Source organism: Gorilla gorilla, chromosome 4 (assembly GCF_029281585.2).
Source record: "Gorilla gorilla gorilla isolate KB3781 chromosome 4, NHGRI_mGorGor1-v2.1_pri, whole genome shotgun sequence".
Taxonomy (NCBI): domain Eukaryota; kingdom Metazoa; phylum Chordata; class Mammalia; order Primates; family Hominidae; genus Gorilla; species Gorilla gorilla.
The window spans coordinates 80530388-80545601 of record NC_073228.2 but is presented as its reverse complement, the minus strand read 5'-3'; the positions used below and the strand labels follow the sequence as shown (position 1 = coordinate 80545601).

General features: G+C 50.9%; 1 protein-coding gene across 1 annotated transcript in view; it reads right to left on the bottom strand.

Moving 5' to 3' along the window:
• Positions 1-14614: 14614 nt before the first annotated feature.
• The window catches only part of ULK2 (unc-51 like autophagy activating kinase 2), a 99916-nt gene continuing 99316 nt past the window's right edge, over positions 14615-15214 (bottom strand). Inside the window, exon 28 of the mRNA XM_019028348.4 lies at positions 14615-14857. The gene's annotated coding sequence lies outside the window, so the exon portion shown is untranslated. The remainder of the gene's footprint in view (positions 14858-15214) is intronic.

Genomic DNA, 15214 nt, shown 5'->3' with positions numbered 1-15214 from the left:
ATCTCCATTCTTTGCCATGAGGGCCAACACGTGAGAACCCACCTCCCTGCCTGCCAGCCCTAGACCTGCTGGAGCATAGAGCCCTTCCTCCCCAGGTCTAAGTATGCAGGGCCCTGCTACAGCACTGCCCCCACCCTGCCCTGCGTAGAGCCCTTCCTCCCCAGGTCTAAGTATGCAGGGGCCTGCTCTGCCACTGCCCCAGAGGAGCCACGGCCTCTTTACTCTGTTTCTGCTGTTTTAACAACTACACTTTACACACATGAAAAAAAAAGAATCTCCACCTATCAAATCAAATGTATTGGTTATTCTTTTATATCATTCCTTTTTATTGACTGGCCTGAGAGCTGTGTATTGACATCGCCCACTGTAACTGTATTTGGATCAAGCTCTCCTTCCTTACAATTCTAGTAATTTTGGCTTTGTGTATTTAACCATCATTTTGCTTAGTCCATATGGGTCTATGACTTTTTTCCTTTATAAGATTTGCTTTTCATCATCACATGTTCTGAGCTGAAAGTCCGCCTGTCTGTGGCTCACAGTGCTGGCGCGCCACGTCTGTGTCTTATCTGTCCACACACGGACTGCCCCCAGCCCTTCTCGACCTTGCTGTTCAGCATGCATCCCGTCAATCCTGCAGAGCTAGGGCTTGTTTTCAGACAATATCCTGACAGCCTCTCTTTGTGTAATGGCTGAAATACTTGGGGTTATCCTCTCAATTTCCCCCTGTATGGAGCGGTTTACTTCCTCCGGTTATTTCCTCTTGCCTCCAGTGCTGTTACTTCCACTTCCCCTGGCTTGTCTGTGAGTTCTTCCTACCTTTCCACTGTGTCGATGGGTCCTCCCGTCTCTGCTCCGTAATTACAGGCGCATTTCTCTACCCACTGTTTCCCACTCTGGGCTGCCCTCCTTTGCCAGGACACGAGCTTCAGACTCACCTCCGCTCCACTGCCACCCCAGGCCTTGGCTGTAGCATTTGGGATGGGCACCCCTACCCCTCCCCACCTCTGTGCCCCAAGGTTTTTGCCCCCCACTTAAAACTAAAAGTACAGAGCCCTCCTGTACTTTTAGTGTTACACTATTATTTGGCCCAAGTGAGGTATGAATACAAAATGACTTTTTTCCCAATTACTGCCTCCCACTGTCCCTTGTCCAACCTTTATTATCCATCCCTAAGACACCCCAACAGCTCCCATCCCTTCCTGGCTGGTGTCCCATATCAAAACACCAGGTCCAGGAGAATTTATTAAGCGGACCCTAGTGAATGCGCTTCTGCCCAGCCTGGATTGGGCCTGTGGCCCAGAGGAAGGGGACAAGGAAGGCCTCATTACCCCGCCCACCCTGGGTCTCCCTTTCCCTCTGGAATATCGGCTGGTAGGAGAAAAATGGGCAAGAGCGAAGGACTTCTGACTTAACTGGTGCTCCTGGGAGGTGCTGCTCTTCACAGCCCCTGCAGTGCTTACCCACCACTGGGTTCCTGGAGAGGGAGGGAGATTCCTGCTGCCCCCCATACCCTCCGCCAAGTACCTTCCATGGGGCCCCTCACCTCACCAGCAGGTCCCTGGCCATGGCATCGGCAAAGTGGCCCATCCAGCAAGCCTCCTGGGGTGCAGCTGGCCCAGAGGGAGCGAACGCATTGTCCCCATGCACGACGTCTGTGCAGGCACCGCGCTCAGCCCCTCTCTGCCCAGCCATCTCTGTCTCATTCTTTTTTCTTGCTCAACCAGCTCAAATGACACAGAGGGTGGCTCAGCTAGTCTTTTGTATGAGAAGACATCCCAACGGGCAATGAAACGCCACCCCTTTCCTTGCAGGTACCCCCATCTCCATCAGGGAGTCCCTTGGAGCCCCATTGTTGGCGCAGAGTGGTGGGGAGCCCATCTGTGTGTGAGGGAGGCTCCAGGGAAGGAAGGAAAAAGGTCCTGTTTCTCTCCTGTTAGGTTCATGATTCCTTCAACTCTCACCAGCTCTCCAATGTCTAGTTTTCTGTTTACATGGCAGAGATGCTGGAAGATATGGAAAGGCCGGCTCTGCTCCCTCATCCTTGGGAGAGGTCTCCACAGGGCAAAGGCCCAGAGCACACGAAGGATGTACAGAGCCCAAGATGATGGCATTTCAGGCCTTGGGACCCCTGGTGATGGGTGGAGAGTGGGTGAGTCTCCCAGTGCCTCCCAAACTGGAGCACGCTCCGTTCCAGCTGTGTCCTTCCGCCCCATAATCACTAAGACAACCACAGAGCCCCCCAGACCCATTCAAAACCATCCACAAAATTCACATACAATGGAATATTATTCACCCTTAAAAAGGAAAGAAGGCCAGGCACCATGGCTCATGCCTGTCATCCCAGCGACCCGAGATACTGAGGTGGAGGATCACTTAAGACCGGGAGCTCAAGACCAACCTGGGCAACATAGTGAGACACCCATCTCTACAAAAAAGAAAATTAGCCAGGCATAGTGGCACATGCCACCAGGGTTGCTTGAGCCCAGGAGTTTGAGGCTGCAGTGAGCTATGATCGAACCACTGCACTCCAGTGGTGGGCAACAGAGCAAGACTCTGTCTCTAAAAAAAAAAGTAAGGAGGCTGGGCATGGTGGCTCATGCCTGTAATGCCAGCACTTTGGGAGGCCAAGGTGGGCAGATCACTTGAGGTCAGGAGTTTGAGACCAGCATGGCCAACATGGCGAAACCTCAACTCTACTAAAAATACAAAATCAACCGGGCATGGTGGCGGGTACCTATAATCCCAGCTACTCGGGAGACTGAGGCAGGAGAATCACTTGATCCCGGGAGGCAGAGGTTGCAGTGAGCCAAGATTGTGCCACTGCACGCCAGCCTGGATGACAGAGCGAGACTCCGTCTCAAAAAAAAAAAAAAAAAAAAGGAAGGAAATCCTGACATGTGCTACAACATGGATATGAACCTTGAGTGAAATAAGCTGGTCACCAAAGGACAAATCCTGTATGATTCCACTTACGCGAGGTACTTGAGAAGTGAAATGTATAGAGACAGAAAATAGAATGGTTAGAATGATGGTTGTTGGGGGCTGAGGGGAGGGGAATGGAGAGTGAGTGTTGAATGGGAACAGAGTTTCAGTGTGGGAAAGATAAAAGAGTATGGGCCGAGTGCGGTGGCTCACGCCTGTAATCCCAGCACTTTGGGAGGCTGAGGCAGGTGGATCACCTGAGGTCGGGAGTTCGAGACCAGTCTTGACGAATAAGCACAAACGCATTGCCTGACCAGGTCTGTTCATGGAGGCCTGAGAGGGTGTGATGGGTGGGGCAGAGCTGGGTCACCCTGAATGCAGGGCGGAGGTGCTTGGACTCTGTTCTGGGGGCAGTAGGGAGCACAGAGTAAACTTCAGGTGGACGTGTATTAGTTGGCCTCTCCTGCAAATGACAAACACCAAGAGAAGACGCTGCTTTGGCCCTCTGGGAGGAGCCCTGGCGATGCAGGTGTAGGAGCAAGCTGTGGCAATGCAGGTGTAGGAGCAAGCTCGGGGCCTGGGGCCTGCTGCAAGAGGGTGTGGTCTGTCTCCCTTCCTCTCCCTCTGCCCTCCCTGCCCCCTGCTTGTCTCTGCACATCTGCCTCATTCCTCCTGCCTGCTGGAGAAGCGGGAAGGAGACAGGGAGTGTCCATGGACTCCCATGCCTGTGCTCAGTGAGGTCCCACACTCACACACACAGCCCTAGCCCCGAGGCCTGCTTGCCACCAAAAGCAAGCATCTCAACATGTGGCCTAATGCCTTCCTCCTGCACGAATCCGTGGGGCCTCACTCCCCACTCACCTGTCATTTCGAGATTTCCGCGCTCCCTGCTCCTTGGCTGCCCCGCCCCACACCCCACCCCTCCTTCCTGCCACCCTCTTGTCCATCCATCCACCCAAACCCTGCCTCTGGGCCCTCTGGAAAGCACAGTCCTCCTCCTCCCTTCCTGAACCCGAAATCTGTTTGCCCAAAGGACCAGGGCGGCTTCCCTGCGGCCCTCCTTCCCACCGGTGCTGCCTTTCCCCAGGCCCCTCACGCCTCAGGACCTGGGGTGGAGAGGGCTCCTCCAAGCCCCGTGGTGCATCCAGGCCGCAGGACAGTGCTTGTCTCCACAAATCCCAGCTCCTCGGAAGCTCACACCATGGCCCGAGGCCCCTCCTCTCTCCCTCTCCCTTAGGGAGGCCCACCTGGCCCTCCTCACTGAGATGCTCAGCGCCAGAGCCCTCGGCTTCTGATCTCATCTGCACGGACCTTTTCTTCCACGCGCCTTCAGCTCACGCTGCCAAGGTCCCACTGTGAGCGATGAGCTTTACACAGTGACAGCCCTGGTCAGGAGAAAGGTGCTCTCTCATAACTGATGATGCCTGTCTGGGGCCAGCAGGATCAGAGCTGGAACTAGGAACAAACACTGGCAAACAAGTGCCTTATTTTTCCATGTAGACCTATTTTTTTCATATTTCTTTTGTGGTAAAAATACATAAAATAGATTCACCATTGTAACCGTTTTCAGGTGTAGAGCTCAGTGGCATTAAGCACATTCACACTGTGTGCAGTCATCAGCTCTATCCATCTCCAGGACTTTTTCATCCTCCCCAAACTGAAACTCTGTGTCCATTAAAAAAACTCCCCAGAGCCACTGGAAACCACCATTCTCCTCTGTCTCTATGAACCTGACGACTCAGTGCCTCATGGAAGTGGAATCATACAAAATTTGTCCTTCTGTGTCTGGCTTCTTTCACTCAGCGTGATGTCCTCAAGGTGCATCCCATGTTGCAGCATGTCAGGATTTCCTTCCTTTTTCAGGCTGAATAACATCCCACCGTCTGTCTATGCCTCATTTTGCTCCTCCACTCACCAGCCCGTGGACACTTGGGCTGCCTCCACCTTTTGGCTATTGCAAATCTCGCTGTAATGAACATGTGGGTGCGAGGATTTCCTCGAGACCCTCTTTCGCTTCTCTCGGGTATATAATCAGAAGCAGAATTGCTGGATCGTGTGGTAATCCCATGTTTAACTTTCTGAGGAACTGCCAGACTGTTCTCCACAGCAGCTGCACCATTTTAACATTCCCAACCGCCATGCACAAGGGTTCCAATTTCTCCACATCCTCCCAACACTTATTTTCATGGAGGTTACTTAATCGCTACAGTGAACAGGCAGGTCTCAGAGTTTGCCGTCAGAAAAACAACTCTCTTCTTTTCTCTCCTCTGAGCTCTGGAGCTAGTTCTTCCTGGACCTTGGGACGAGAACTGGGGCAAGTCCATGATGTTCCCTCTCCTATTATGAATAACAACTTGATTTCAGTCAGTTAAAAAAAAACGCCTGTTGGGGCCGGGCGTGGTTGTTCACACCTGTAATCCCAGCATTTTGGGAGGCTGAGGCAAGCAGATCACCTGAGATCAGGAGTTCGAGACCAGCCTGGCCAACATGGCAAAACCCCGTTTCTACTAAAAATACAAGAAAATTAGCTCAGCGTGGTGGCACACACCTGTAGTCCCAGCTACTCGAGAGGCTGAGGCAGGAGAATCACTTGAACATTGGCAGCAGAGGTTGCAATGAGCCGAGATCATGCCACTGCACTCCAGCCTGGGCAACAGAGCGAGACTCTATCTCAAAAAAAAAAAAATGCCCGTTGGGGTAATCCTTGGAGCCTCTTCCAAGTACCTCACCCAGTGGGCCTCTGCAGCTGCAGGTGCTGTGGTGGGCAGGAGGCCCTATAGGCTTCTCAGCCTCCCCACCTTGCTCCTCCTTCTCCTCCCACTCCTCCTCCTCCTCCTCGGCCTCAGTGAGCCCGGGCTCCACTAAGATCACAGAGGGAAGGTAGGCAAAGGGGCTGGGGAGCAGCTTTCTCGTCTCGCGCCAGTCTCAGGTGGTTTCCTCTGAGGTCCGAGGCTTGCTCGCTCACACAGCAGCTTTTGACAGCCTCCCACACCCTCTGTTCCCAAGGACTGCTGCCCTGGGCTCCCTTTGACGGAGGAGATGCCATCTCTACAGACGGCTCACGCTCCTCTGCTGCTCCTTAGCCTCTGACAGACACCCCCTGCTTTCCTGCCAAGGCCCCCTTACCCCAAGCCCTGGAGCAGCCATGTTGGACAGGACCCCCAGCTCTCCCTGCCTGCGTCTCTGCCCACATCACCCCCTTGGCACTGCTGCACAGTCTTTGGCCTACAAAGTGTTTGAGAGCAGCTGGCCAGAAATGAACTCTTGGCCATTTGATTTTTCACGCAGCAGACACCCACCTAGCATGTCCCCCAAGCTTCAGAAGATACATAGAAAAGCTCTCCCAAAGGTGCCGCCAAGGAGGGGTGCCAGCAGCCTCAGCCCTCCATCGGAGAGAGACGCTCAAAGCAGTCTCACTTAGCATCCCTCAAAAGCAGGGCCGGGGAAGGAGAGCCAGCACAAGGGCAACACTGAGTTGGGTCCTGGCTATTTCCGCCGGGTCGCCTGAGCAGCGGTCTGGCTGGTCTCCCCTGGCAATGGTGCACCCGGAGGACTCAGCACTGCCCTCTGCTGCTGGCAGGTTGAGCTTAGCAAAATCAGCTTGCTGGGCCCACGGGTAGCCTGCAGCTCCGTCACCATGGCAGGCTTATCCTGGGCTCACAGTGCAAGCATCAGGGTGGCCAAGGATGGAGGCCAGTTGACCTTCACTGGACAAGTCGTCCTGTCCACCTGGTTTGTCCTGTGCCCCTCTGGTGGGCGCTGACACTAAACACAGTACTGTCTGCTCACTGCCTGGGTTATCACAAGTCTTCTCCAGATCGCCTTCGCTCCAACTTGCCAATCTTGCTTCTTCTAAGCCCCTGACCAATCAGCAAAGCCATGCACCACTGCCCGCATGTCTGTGTCTATCCTTCCCCCCAGCCTCTCCTCTCTATACAAAGGCTATGCCAGGCACGCTGCTGGAAGCTCTGCCCACCTTACAGACAGGGTCTCCTAGCATGTGACCTAGCTTCACCAATCCAACAGGCCGACACTGGACCTTAAAAGAGCCAAGATGTGGGGACCTCAGGGGTTTTTCTCTCTGATAGCAGTAGTGGTTGCCACAAGATCAAATTTCCCGAGAGGCAGCGGACACAGTGTCAGCAATGCAATGACATCCTCTGCCTATTCCAGTTCTGCAGCTTCATTTCTGACTTTTTTTCCCCAGCTCTCCAGGCCTCCCCCAAATTCTTACAAATAGCCTTTAAAAAAAATAACAAGTTCTTTTCTGCTTAAATAAGCCAAAGTTGTTCCTATGTTCCCATTTGTGCTAAGCTGCACAAAATGGCCATAGGAATTCCTCCCATCCTTGTATGTACAGAGCTTTACAATGTGCCTTTGCCATAAACCCCACCAATAGGGGGATTTCTCCACCTCCTGAATCTGGGCTTGGTCATGGGGCTGGCTTTGGCCAATGGGACACTGGCAAATATGAGGCACAGAGACACATAGGGTGCTGGTGATTGCGCCCTGGGACTTGCTCTCCACCTACCATGGGACACCACCATGTAAACAAGGCTGAGCTGGCCTGCCAGATGATGGCAGACAGGAGGCCAAGTCATCCTTGATGTCCCAGCTAAACATCATGCAAGTCTACAAACCCAAGTGAAGTTGTCTTAGACCACTGACCACCAGCCATGTTGACTCAGACCAGAACTGCCTAACTCACCCATAAGCATGATGAGAAATAATACATGCTCATTATTTTAAGCCATTAAGTTTTGGAGTGGCTTGTTATACAGCAAAAATTAACTCATACACTTTCTAGCAACTGAGAATACTGATAGGTACCCACATCCTATTGATCTCCAAGGCATTTTAACTCCTACTCATCTATTGAAATCATCCATCATTCTCATGTGAGTAAGTTTCATCTGGTCTCCCTGAATCCATCTGTGCCCCTCTCATCTTTTCTGCAACCTGCCAATCTGATTAAGCCACATCCCATACTTAAAAATGGCTGCAAGGCTGGGCACGGTGGCTCACATCTGCAATCCCAGCACTTTGGGAGGCCGAGGTGGGTGGATCACTTGAGGTCAGGAGTTCCTGACCAGCTGGCCAACATGGTAAAACACCATCTCTACTAGAAATACAAAAATTAGCCAAACATGGTGGCGGGCCCCTGTAGTCCCAGCTACTTGGGAGGCTGAGGCAGGAGAATTGCTTGAACCCGGGAGGCAGAGGTTGGAGTGAGCCAAGATCTCGCCACTGCATTCCAGCCTGGGCGACTGAGCCAGACTCCATCTTAAAAAAAAAAAAAAAAAAAAAAAAGGCTGCAAGCTCATCAACATATCTCTCCCTCTCTCTCTTCCCACCCAGACTCTCTGACCTGCAGTCACACAGTGACAGTGCTGACAGCCTGTGTTCTGTCGTGAGCTGAAATCCCCGACTTGCTCACATATACATAGACATGCTTAAAGCTGCACCTAAGCAGATCCATCTGCTTCATTTACATCTACAGATGGGCTGTAAGAACATGAGCTCTGGAGGAAGCCTGCCTGAGTTAGAATCCTGGCTCAGGGACTCACCACCTATGAGAAATTAAGCAAGTTACTTAACCTCTCTAAGCTTCAGTTTCCTCATGGGCTGGCTGTGGGTTCATATAAAATGCTTAGAACTGTGACTGGCAGGCAGGGCGCCGTGGCTTACACCTGTAATCCCAGCACTTTGGGAGGCTGAGGCAGGTGGATCACCTGAGGTCAGGAGTTCAAGACCAGCCTGGCCAAGATGGTGAAATCCCATCTCTACTAAAACTACAAAAATTAGCCAGGCGTGGTGGCAGGCACCTGTAATCCCAGCTACTTGGGAGACTTAGGCAGGATAATCTCTTGAACCCGGAGGGCAGAGGTGCAGTGAGCTGAGGTCGCGCCACTGCACTCCAGACTGGGCAACAGAGTGAGACTCCGTCTCAAAAAAAAAAAAAAAAAAAACTGACTGGCATGGGGAAGACATGCAGTGTATGTCAGCCATTATTTTCCACAAATATCAAATATATGTTGAGTACCTACTATCTCCCAGGTACTGTCCTAGGAGCTAGGGACACAGTAAGACAGTAAGGTTCCTGGCTTTAGAGAGCTGACATTTTAGTGAGGTGATAATAATAAACAAGTAAAAATACACACAAGATAATTTCCGAAAGTGATTACTGCACTGCAGAAAGCAAACCTGCTGGCCTTTGCACATGCTGGTCCCCCGCTCAGAACACTCCCCTCTCCACCGGCTTCATGCTCCCTTCTTTCCTGACTTCCTTGGCTGGTCCAGTTCCCCTCCCACAAGTCCACATAACAACATCATCTACCTGTCTTCTGTGGCATTAGTCACAATTGTCATGTTGTCTTTATCAACGTCCTATCTACAGTGTGTGCCTCATGAGGGCAGGCCATGCCCTGGCGTTCTCCCTTGTGTCATAGTATAGCACCAACTCAGAGCAGGTGCTTAACAAATGGCTTCGAGGGCATGAATGACAGGAAAAAAAGACCCAATATCAAGCCAAACATCACAATTTCTCAAAATTTGTCCATTAGCCTCTGGCATAGGAAACATCCAGGGAAGGGAACTCCTTCCTACCCTAGACCCCGCCTGCCCCACATCAGACCTTCTCCTGGCAGCAGGCCTTTTTTTTTTTTTTTCTTTTTTGAGATGGAGTTTCGCTCCCGTTGCCCAGGCTGGAGTGCAATGGCGTGATCTCGGCTCGTTGCAACCTCTGCCCTCTGGGTTCAAGCGATTCTCCTGCCTCAGCCTCCCAAGTAGCTGGGATTACAGGCACCAGGCACCACACCCAGCTAATTTTTGTATTTTTAGTAGAGACAGGGTTTCACCATGTTGGCCAGGCTAGTCTTGAACTCCTGACCTCAGGTGATCTACCTGCCTTGGCCTCCCAAAATGCTGGGATTACAGGCGTGGGCCACCAAGCCCGGCCAGAATCTTTTTCTTCTATGAGCTAGTAGGCCTGAGGTCTTACCTTTCTCACCTACAAAAGCCCATCTAGAGCAGTCCTCCACATGGGGCACCCCCCGCCCTGCCGAGCAGAGGCAGGCCCCAGAAGGGACATGTGTTGAGGGCAGCCCTTCCCTCCTGGGGGTGGCCCTTAGTTCTGCAGGTCCGAGTCTCCTTAGGGGCAGGCTCGCTCCCCAGCCCCTTCTCAAGCCAAGGGCAGATCTGACCAGCCCCAAGAGGGGATCGAGGAATCTTTGGGGCAAGACAGCAGAGCTTCTTTGGGGAAAAGGGACTTGAGGACTCACCTCACTGCTTCCCTTAAGAACGGAGATGGGCTTCCGGGGAGCTGGGAGTCCCCAACATCTAGTGACAGGGGGGCACCAAGAGGGCAGCTCTCACGTTTTCTGTGAGTTTGTGCCTTTTCTGAGGTTTTCCTCAGACTCTCAAAGGGGTCCCTGCTGGCGACCCCTTGGGAAGAAGTTACCTCACTGTCCCTTCTCCCCTCCCCATGCAAGACACTGTCCTTTCTCAGGGAGCAGCCTGAGAAGCCTCACTGCCTGGGGGCGGGTGCCCTCTGCCGGTTGAGGGCTGGCCCGGGTCTGGCTCAGCCCATGGGGCGCTGCTGGCAGTAGGGCTGGTCGGGGAGACACATGGGGCTGGACAGGTGTGTGGGGCCTGACCTAAGCTCCTTCTCCAAGGGCAGAGAAGGCACTGAGGTGGGACATGAGTCCCAGGGGTGGGGCCTGCCGCTGACAGTGTGTGGCTGTGGGGGTCCAGAGGCACATGATCTCAAAAGAGTTTGTTTCAATTCAGACAGGCAAGGGCTAGAGTACACATTTTGTATTTAAAAAACAGAGGACAGAGCTAAAATATTTATAGAGGATCGGCCCCACGGTTTTTTGTCAGCCCCACAGCAAGGAACCAGAACTTGGTTTTGCAAAAATCAATATGCTTACATAGCCCTGCTGAGAGACAGGGCAACAGCCCAAGGCCTGGCTCCCCGGCACTGTAGGCAGCTGTTTCTAGGAACAGGGGCATCAGATCCCAGCATGGCAGGGAGAGCTTCACTTTGCTTACTGCCACCATTTGTTGAGCACTTGCTAAATGCCAGGCACTGTGCAAAGAGCATTTTCCCCACACAGGTAGGATTAGAAAGTAGTAGTCCTCTTATCTTCTCTAATGGATGGAAAAACTGAGGCTCAGGATGGGAAGGTAACTTGTCCAAATAACACACAGGAAGATTAAAAGTAGAACACCTCATTTCTCAAAGAAGCAGAAAAACAAATATGTTCCAAAACTACCAATGGAGAAAAATTTGCATGCTGTAAACTAACAGTTCATTAAATTCTGTTTAAGGCTGGATGCAGTGGCTCACGCCGGTAATCCCAGCACTTCAGGAGGCTGAGACTGGCAGATCACCGGAGGTCAGGAGTTCAAGACCAGCCTGGCCAACATGGCGAAACCCCGTCTCTACTAAAAATGTAAAAATTAGCTGGGCATGATGGCACAAGGCCTGTAATCCCAGCTAATGGGGAGGCTGAGGCAGGAGAATCACTTGAACCCAGGAGGCAGAGGTTGCAGTGAGTCAAGATCATGCCACTGCACTCCAGCCTGGGCGACAGAGACTCTGTCTCAAAAAAAAAAAAAAAAAAAAGAAAGAAAGAAAACAATGGAAAATTCCAGAAATAAACAATTCCTAAGTTTTAAGTTGCACATCATTCTGAGCAGTGTGATGTAGTCTTCTGCCATTCCACTTGGGACACAAATCATTCCCTTTGTCTGTCATGTCCACGCCGCATATGTGATCCACCCTATACTATGTGATTGTATAGAGAAAAACAGCATACACATATGATTTGGCAGTTTCCAAGGTTTCAGACATCCACTGGGGGGTCTTGGAGCATAACCTCATGAATAAGGTGGGACTCCTGCAGTTGCGACAGAGACCAGACGGTCTTCAAAACCTAAAATATTTGTATTTTTCAGTACAGGAAAAGCTTGTCAACCCCTGGTCTACACACCTGGTATCTTGGACCATCCTGCCCCAGACTTCCTCTGTAACAACCCATATAACGTTTCTATGACCATAGATGTAAAAGGAAACTGTGACCTTTACCAAAATAAGCAACTTATTTTTCACAAATTACTTATATAATAAGCATCCTGTTTCCAAAACAGACCTCAGTTTTCAGGTCCGTTTTGAATTGACATTTGTCACACTGCTGACTCCTTTGTTACTGAGTGAATGATATATTCTTGAGACCAATTTTTCTAAGAAATGTTATTTTAGCACATGTTCCATGGAAAGGAGGGTTTATGTTTCCAAAATACAGATGTGACAAAGAGGAAGCACATCTGATGGCCAATGAGGAGAAACAACAGAGTGGATCCTGAGGCCTCCCGTGTCCTTTCAGCCTCCCTCCACTGCTGGCCACACCAGCCTCAGGGAGGGACTGCCATGTGCACTTTCCACAGCAGCTCATTTAACTCTCGCAGGAAACCCGAGAGGCATATTGTGTTTCTGTCTCTGCTTTACTGACAAGGACAGGGAAGCCCAGGGAGTGAGGCGTCTCACCCAGGTCAGTGTCAGCGCACACAGGAGGCAACCAGGGCATGTGGCAGGGCCCCACAGGACACCAGGGCCTCTCAAACCCACTACCCTTTCAGGCCTCTCTGCTGCTCACCATTGGTGAGGTGGGGCTGTCAGGAGCAAAGATAATTTCTGGATTTTCTCCTAACATTTTCCCCTACTTTAACCTCCCTTCATCTGTTGAATTTACCGCAAATCTTTCCTAGTCTTTTAGTTTTCGTATACTTAAAAAAACCTTGTTTTTAAAAATTACATAATTAGGCCAGGCACAGTGGCTCATGCCTATAATCCCAGCACTTTGGGAGGCTGAGGTGGGTGGATCACCTGAGGTCAGGAATTCGAGACCAGCCTGGCCAACATGGTGAAACCGTCTCTACTAAAAATACAAAAATTAGCTGGGCATGGTGGCACGTGCTTGTATTTCCAGCTACTCAGGAGGCTGAGGCAGGAGAATCACTTGAACCCAGGTGGCAGATGTTGCAGTGAGACGAGATCACGCCATTGCACTCTAGCCAAGGCGACAGAGTGAGACTCCATCTCAAAAAAATACAAAAAAAAAAAAAAAAGTTAGCCAGCCGTGGTGGCACACACCTGTAATCCCAGTTAGTTGGGAGGCTTAGGTGGGAGAATAGCTGGAACCCATGAAGCAGAGGTTGCATGAGCTGCGATCGTGCCACTGCACTCCAGCCTGCAGCCTGGGTAACAGAGTGACACTGTCTCAAAAAAAAAATTTTTTTTTTAATTATATAAGCTCATGGTGAAAAATATCAGCATTATGGAATATAAAATTAAATGTCTCCTGTAATCCTAGCACTTTGGGAGGCTGAGGCGGTGGTTCATCGAAGGCCAGAAGTTTGAGACCAGCCTGGCCAACATGCTGAAACCCCATCCCTACTAAAAACACACAAAAAATTAGCCAGGCCTAGTGGCGGGCACCTGTAATCCCAGCTACTTGGGAGGCTGAGGCAGGAGAATCACTTGAACCTGGGAGGCAGACGTCGCAGTGAACTGAGATCGCACCACTGCACTCCAGCCTGGGTGACTGAACAAGACTCCGCCTCAAACAAACAAACAAGTCTCACCCACCCTCTAAAATAATCCCCATTTTCCAAGTCCATCAGACACTACAGATAGGGAAGGAAAACTTATTCCATTGGACACCCACAGATATATCTTTATCATCTTATAAACACTTAAAATGTATTCAAACCTTTTGTGCATACTTTCATCATATTGTAGGAAAGTTCTCCCAAAGAGACAGGTATATGGGGGTGCTGTTTTCTTTCTCAGAATGTAAAAGGGATTTATGGAAACAAAACTGTTCGTGCTCAAAATATTCTGGGTTTCTACTAGAAACTAAATCCATTTTCCAACCACAAGGCATTCCATATCAAATCAGCAGCCTGCACTCTTCCTGCTCTTTATGAGAATTCCTACCTAAATCAGTCATCTTTGGTTCAGCTCCAAAGTTTATCAACTCATCTTCATCTTCACTGAAATTTTCCAGAGGAAGTGGAGCAATAACCTCTAGCCACCCAGGGCCCCTCAGAAGCCCTGGCTGTAGGTTTCCCATCATTGCTTCCTGAAGGGAATCCATGTGCTAGACAGGAAGTCACTTTATTGCCCGTGAGACTTGGGAGAGGCCTTCTAGAGATCTGGCCAGGCTCAGCCACTATCTTCTTCCCCAGCCTCTCCCTGTAGTAGCGGGTGGGGTTGCCAGTGTAAACAAGGGCCCCCATGTGGGCTGAGATGGGAACAATAGGACAGAAGGTAGGAGAAGGCAGCAACTGGGTGGACTTGGTGGCTGGAGATGGGGTTCTACATGCCATCCTCCTCCTGCATAAGCCAAAGGGGACTGGCACTGAACGCTAGGCTGGGCAGGCCGAGGTGAGAATGGGAGTGCACGCAGCCTCAGCAGGGCAGCCTCTAAAGGGCTTTCCTGGAGAAAGGGGCTATGTCTACTGCCATCAGTGAAGGAACTGGCCCCAGCAGGCGGCAGGGCCTATGGCAGGGGAGGGTCCTCTGGGCACATCTAGACTTGAGGGTCCTCCCACTTCCCACTGAAACAATTCCCTGCTGCTCAATCTCACTGCCATATGCAAAAACAAGCAAACAGGAACACTTAAAAGTGGGTCGATCAAATGCTTGAGTTTATTAACATGTCTCCGAAGTCTTTTTAACTGGGAGTTTCACGGTGGTCTCTGAAATCCATTGCTGTTGAGCTCCAACTCCAGGCCCCATGGGGTTGCACCAAGCTGCTCAACCTCACGTGTTTCTTGAAATTTTGCTGCCTTCCACTAGGCAGAAGATGGATCCAGCAGGAGACACTGGAGCACCAAATGGAAAAGCTCTTCCTTCTTTCCCCTCTTCCTGTACATCAGAAAGAATGCATTAGAAAGACAAGGAGTGAGCATTTGGGCTTCCTAAGGGTGAGACAGTGTGGGGCTCCTGTGGGGAGATGGGTACTCCTGTACCCAGTGTGGCCTCCTCCTCCCACCGCTTTCCAGCTGTGGGGCTTTTCCTTGTGGAAATTACTGTCCAAGTTTGATTTTTCCATCTGTAAAAGGAGGCAAGTAAGGGTTGGTATGAGGATCAAATGAATTAACAATTATCAGACTGACACAAACATTCCACTTAAACAGCCAAATTGACTTAAAAGGGCAACATAGATGTCTGAAGCCAGACTGCCTTGGTGGGCAAGCTGGAGAAAGCAAGTTCTATGCAAGA